We start from the raw sequence: 6,000 nt of genomic DNA, 5'->3' as shown, positions 1-6,000 counted from the left end.
GTAGCTGGAAGTGAGGAGAGAAGGCTATGGATCTGACAGCTCTTAGTTACTGTGCAGAAGTCACTTAATTAGTCAGAGTTTCAAAGCACCTGGAAAATTCATAAAAGACAAGCTGGCTCAGAAAGCCAGACACGCAACTGAATAAAGTGTGACTGAAGAAAATGAGGAAAACCAATTCCAAGCCAAAGGAAAAAGCAGCTGTTACTATTTTTTAAAAGTAAATGCTTCATTCTCTTCTCCTGGTATTAATCTGAAATAATTTAATAGAACCCCTTTCAGTGTTTGAAATATTATTAGCATTGTCTGCCGTCTTTTCACATTTTCTCTATCAAACTGCTGTCTTGCTTTATTTGAAGAGGAGATGGAGTGTAAATAGTTTTAAATAATAGCCATGTCTAATAAGTCACGTTGGAATTTAATTTTGTCTCCCAATTCTGGAAATGTTTATTTTATGGAGGTATAATTCATTTGCCATTTACTTATGCTATCTAGGGGCTTCTTCTTAACTGATTAGACTAGGCGGGAGCCATTTTTGTTCCTTAAAGCAGAGTGAGAAGTTGTATTAGTTAGGATAGTCTACAACTCCCACTAGACTAGGATAGTCTAGTTGTATTAGTTAGGATAGTCTAGTGGCTGTGATGCCGTTCCCTGGTAGCTCAGCTGGTAAAGAATCCACCTGCAATGAGGGAGACCTGGGTTCGATCCCCAAGTTGGGAAGATCCCCTGAAGAAGGGAGGGGCTACCCACTCCAGTATTCTGGGCTGGAGAATCCCATGGACTACTATATAGACCATGGGGTCACAAAGAGTCGGACACCACTCAGGGACTTTAACTTTCACTTTCTTCCAGTGGCTGTTTACAAAGAAGGCCTAAAAATTATAATGACAAGATCTGAATAAAAGTTCATTTCATTCTCATGGAAGTGTCCCAGAGAGAGTTGCTGGTCAGCCTTATGTCCATGTAGTGATTCAAAGACCCAAGTTCCTTCGTCTCCAAGTTCAGTCATAGCTTGGCTCTTGGTGGTCTTAGGAACTAAGCTAGTGGAAAGGGCAAAACAGCATGGAAGAAGCATGTCTGCCTCTTAAGAATGGCCGTGGCAGCACAGATCTCTTTGTGTCACACTTCATTAGAGAATGTGAGTGACAAGTCCCACCTCAAATCAAAGAATGGTGCAAGGATCGGTCATGCCTGCCTGGACAGCCATGTCAAAGCAACAGCATCATGCCTTAGTGGAGGAGAAGGGATTGGGGGTGGCCGCAAGCCTTTTCCACCACTGAAATCCTCAGCCTTCTACTCTGTGGAGTCCCTGGGACCCCATTCTATGGCATGGTGGGTTCAGGGTCTGCAATCTAGTACCCAGCAGCTTGACATTCTACTGCGTCACTCACAGGTCCACAGGAAGTCTTGGCAGCTATGGGCCTCATTTCTCTCATCTGTCAAATGCAGGGAAGAGTATCTACCACATTAAGGTTGTTGTGAAGATTAAAGGAAGTCATTCATATCTTATTTGCTAAGCTTTTGTCATAAAGTGCAAAGTAAATGACAGTTATGAGTTTTTTTTTACCCATCTCAAGATAAAATTTCTGGATGCTTAGTTCCACTGCACTTGAGAACTTACTGCTTCATACGTCTTGACACCTCGTTCTTATTCCTTTCTTCCCAGCCTGTCCTCACTTGAATGAGTCTTCACACTCTATCCTGCCCTGTCCTTATCCCAAGGCTCCCCTAAGCAATTATGAACACCTTCCAACCATGAATCCAAGACTCTACACTATGTTTTTCCCATAAAGGCATAAGGTAAAGTTTTCTTGAGCAGATTCCAAAGGTTCTGGTGGTGTATGTGCAGGTGGAATTTTTTTTTTTTGAAGGATAATTGCTTTACAGAATTTTGTCATTTTCTGTCAAACCTCAACATGAATCAGCCATAGGTGTACATATATCCCCTCCCTTTTGAACCTCCATCCCGTCTCCCTCCCCATCCCACCCCTCTAGGTCAATACAGAGCCCCTGTTTGAGTTTCCTGAGCCATACAGCAAATTCTGTTGGCTATCTATTTTTCATATGGTAATGTAAGTTTCCATGTTACTTTTTCCATATACCTCACCCTCTCCTCCCCTCACCCCAGGTCCATAAGTCTAATTCTGTACGTCTGTTTCTCCACTGCTGCCCTATAACTAAGTTCTTCAGTAACATTCTTCTAGACTCCGTATGTATGTGTTAGAATATGATATTTATCTTTCTCTTTCTGACTTACTTCACTTGGTGTAATAGGTTCTAGTTTCATCTACCTCATTAGAACTGACAAATGCGAGGTAGAATTTTCGCATGAACATAAGCACATGCTCGCGAAGGCAGGTATGTATACAGTGAGCCTCTGCACATGTGCAAGTGTCAGAGCATAAGCATCCTGCTCACCATGTGTGTCCTAGAATTAGCGTGGAGAAAACGCCCGTCCTTTACAGTGTCTGCCAGCAGCTCCCTCACATGCTTGTCGTTATTGTTCAGTGGCTCAGTCGTGTCCGACTCTTTGCGACCCCACGGACTGCAGCACACCAGGCTTCCCTGTCCTTCACCATTTCCCAGAGTCTGCTCAAACTCATGTCCGTTGACTTGGTGATGCCATCCAACCATCTCGTCCTCTGTTGTCCCCTTTTCCTCCTGCCTTCAATCTTTCCCAGCAATCAGGGTCTTTTCCAATAAGTCGGCTCTTTGCATCAGGTGGCCAAAGGATTGGAGTTTCAGCTTCAGCACCAGGCCTTCCAGTGAATATACAGGGTTTATTTCCTTTAGGATTGACTGGTTGGATCTCCTTGCCATCCAAAGGTCTCTCAAGAATCCTCTCCAGTACCACAGTTCAAAAATGGTAAGGTCCCCTATGGTCTAGTTAGCAGAACACTGTCACTGTTTGTCCCATGCACTAGCTGGCCATCTCAAGAAGTCTGTGATCCGTCTCAGGGTTTCTAGAAAAAACTAGGTGAATCAATCACAGAAACATTCGTCAGATGCAAGATGTTGTATTATTTGATCCATACAACATCACCTTGAGGTAAGCATTCTTAGTGCCATTAAAAAGATAAACAAACTACGGTTCCAGAGAAATTATGCAATTGCTCCCAGTCATTGTAGTACCCTAAACAATTGGTTGAAATAAGTCTCAGCATGAGCTCTGACCACAAAATACATGCTTTTGGTCTGTTGGTAAAATATCTCTTGCAACCTTTAGTAGAACACCTAGCGTATTTCTACTAAGGGAGGATTAGAAGGGTACCTTTATTATAAACATATACAGGTTCACTTGCAGAATGCTAAGAATCTTGAGAAAGAGATTTTAGCTTTAAAGGCACAGAAACCTAAAGAGAGGGACTGAGACAGAAGACAGACTCATTGAGAAGAGAGAAAAATGTAAAGGAATTAAGTAGACCACACACATCTCCCTTTATGGCCTTGTGCCAAGGAAGCATCTAGACCTCTCTGAATGTTTAGCCTCTTCGTTCCAATAACAGTGGGGCTGGAGAATGTAGGGCACACATTTTATCTGTGTGTGAATTTAAAATGTGATCGTAGGGATTATTTTTGACTTTTCAAAAGGTAGTGCAGGGTTAATAAATCATATTATATATAATGTAGCCTGAAAAGTACAGGGTTAAAATGCAACCAATGTCAAAACCAAAGAAAGTACAAATCCATATGTTGCTCTGAAACACAGAAAGGCACTCGCTATAGCAGCTGTTTTGGCTGCTGTGGAAAGAAGGCAGGTTTCTTAGTTTATGGGAATCCTGGGGCTGAGAGGTAAGGAGACCTCATTTCTTACTGGCTGTTTCTCCCTTCTTCTATAATCAGCTTCTCCACCCTTCTAGAATCCCTCTCCCCCAATCAGGACCATGGCAAACAATGTTCACTTTCTTTACCATCGAGTCTTTTGCTTCCCCCTCAAAATTGCCATGTCACGGGGCTCAGGTGGTCAGCAGTGATTTACTGAGTGGCCTTCTGTGTGTCTATGACCGGTGAACCACTCTCAACCATCACACTCTTGCGCCACAGGGGAACTCCAGGTGACTATCAGAGCATTTATTTGGTGGGAGGATCCATGGACGTTTTCCCCTGAGGAGGTGATGTGGAAGCTGATACAGGGCAATTCTATAGGAGATGACTAAGTGAGCGGGGCGGGAGCAAGAGGGCGCAGCATGGGAGTGGTCCAGGCAGCGAGGGAGAGATACTCAGAGTGAAGGGGAGAGGTGCTCAGCGGAGCTGGTTCAGCTGCTCTAACGCAGCAGTCCTCAACCAGGAGTGATTCCAGCCCCCGCGGGCTGTGTGACAGTGTCACACCCTGGGAGATGGATGCCTCAGGTGCATGCCAGGGATATGGCTACAGTGCACAGCACAGCCCCCTTAAACAAAGCATTCTCTCACCCAAATGTCAGTAACATCAAGGCTGAGGGACTGATCAACAGGAAGCCCAAACAGAGGATTCAACAAGATACAGTTTTCTTTGTTTATGCAAATTCTTGGCTGTGCCGGGTCTTCACTGCTGCGTGGGCTTTTTTCTAGTTGCAGCTGGCGGGGGCTACTCTCTAGTTGTGGTACGTAGGCTTCTCATTGCAGTGACTTCTGTTGTTGCTGAGCACGGGTTCTAGAGTGAGCAGGCATCAGTAGCTGTGGCGCACAGGTTTACTGGCTCTGGGGCATGTGGGATCTTCTCTGACCAGAAATTGAACCAGTGTCTCCTGCATTAGCAGGTGGATTCTTTACCACTGAGCCACCAAGGAAGCTTTAAAAGTGTGTTTTAAAAATATGTCTCATAGGCCAGATGGACTGATCTGGCTAATATGATGGGCTCTGTAGTGCCAGGAACCCAGGCTCCTTCTCGCTTGTTGCTCTGTGTCCTCTAGGGCACAGGTTGGCAGACTCTTGCGTGAAAGACCAGATTGGAAGTATTTTGACTTTGCCAGTCAGATGGTCCTGATGACAACTTTTCAACTCTGACAGTCTAAAAGCCAGCACAGATAATGCCTAAATGAATGAGTGGGACGTGTTCCAATCAAACTTTACTGACACAGAAGTGATGAACCAGCCTTAGCCCGCGGGATATAATTTGGCGCCCTGGCTGGTCACATCCGCTTGGTGTGCATGCTGACCAGTGCTGGTGGGAGACTTACATCCTTCTGAGGGACAACATGACTTCTGCTCACATTCAATTGTCCAGAATTCAAAGGGCCAAAAATATAGTTCTTTACCGGGCAGTCATGGGCCCAGGGGAAACCTCAGCTTTTAAAAAAAAATTTTTTTTTTAGCACAACAGAGAAGTGATACTGGGGGACACTTGGCAGTGTCTTCAGTTGCTGAATTGAAGTTGCGAGAGAAGCACAAAATGAGGCTGGCAAGAGAGGCATGCAGGGTGAGATCATGCCAGCCTTTGAGGTGAAATGAAGTGTAAGGTGGTAACTTTTCTCCTAAGAGAAATAGGAATATCCCAGCAGCAGCAGTTCAGAGCCATTTTTCCATTTTAAAAAGACCACTCTGGCAGCAGTGTGGAAGGGGCTTGCAGGGAGACAACTTTGGAAAATGCTGCCATCATTGGGGTAAGAGAGATGGTGGCTTGAATGAGGATGGTGGTGAAGACATGACATAAACATGGGAGAGAGATTTAGAGGAGAGAATCTGTAGCATCCTACAGATTAAACTGCCTTCTGAGGAATGAAGAAAAAGCAGCTTCATTATCCGTAATATTTTAAAACGGAAAGGACGTGATCACCATGACCCACATGGAGCATCGGATCCGGCCCGAGCTGGTCCTTGTCTGCTGTGTTCCTCTTTTTCCTCCAGGACTCACATGCCCATGTTCAACGTCTTTTTGGAAGGTTAAAGCTATCCTGGTACTCCCAAGCATGAGCCTCTGGGCTGAAACCACTCAGGATGCAGACGCAGAGTTCACAAGTCCCAAATGTAATGAGTGGGCAACCCCAGCACTTGACATAAACAAAGCATGTGTTTTGAGACTGA

The sequence above is a fragment of the Oryx dammah genome, unplaced genomic scaffold (genome assembly GCF_014754425.2).
Source record: "Oryx dammah isolate SB20612 unplaced genomic scaffold, SCBI_Odam_1.1 HiC_scaffold_9, whole genome shotgun sequence".
Classification (NCBI taxonomy): Eukaryota; Metazoa; Chordata; class Mammalia; order Artiodactyla; family Bovidae; genus Oryx; species Oryx dammah.
This window is presented reverse-complemented; position numbering follows the sequence as displayed.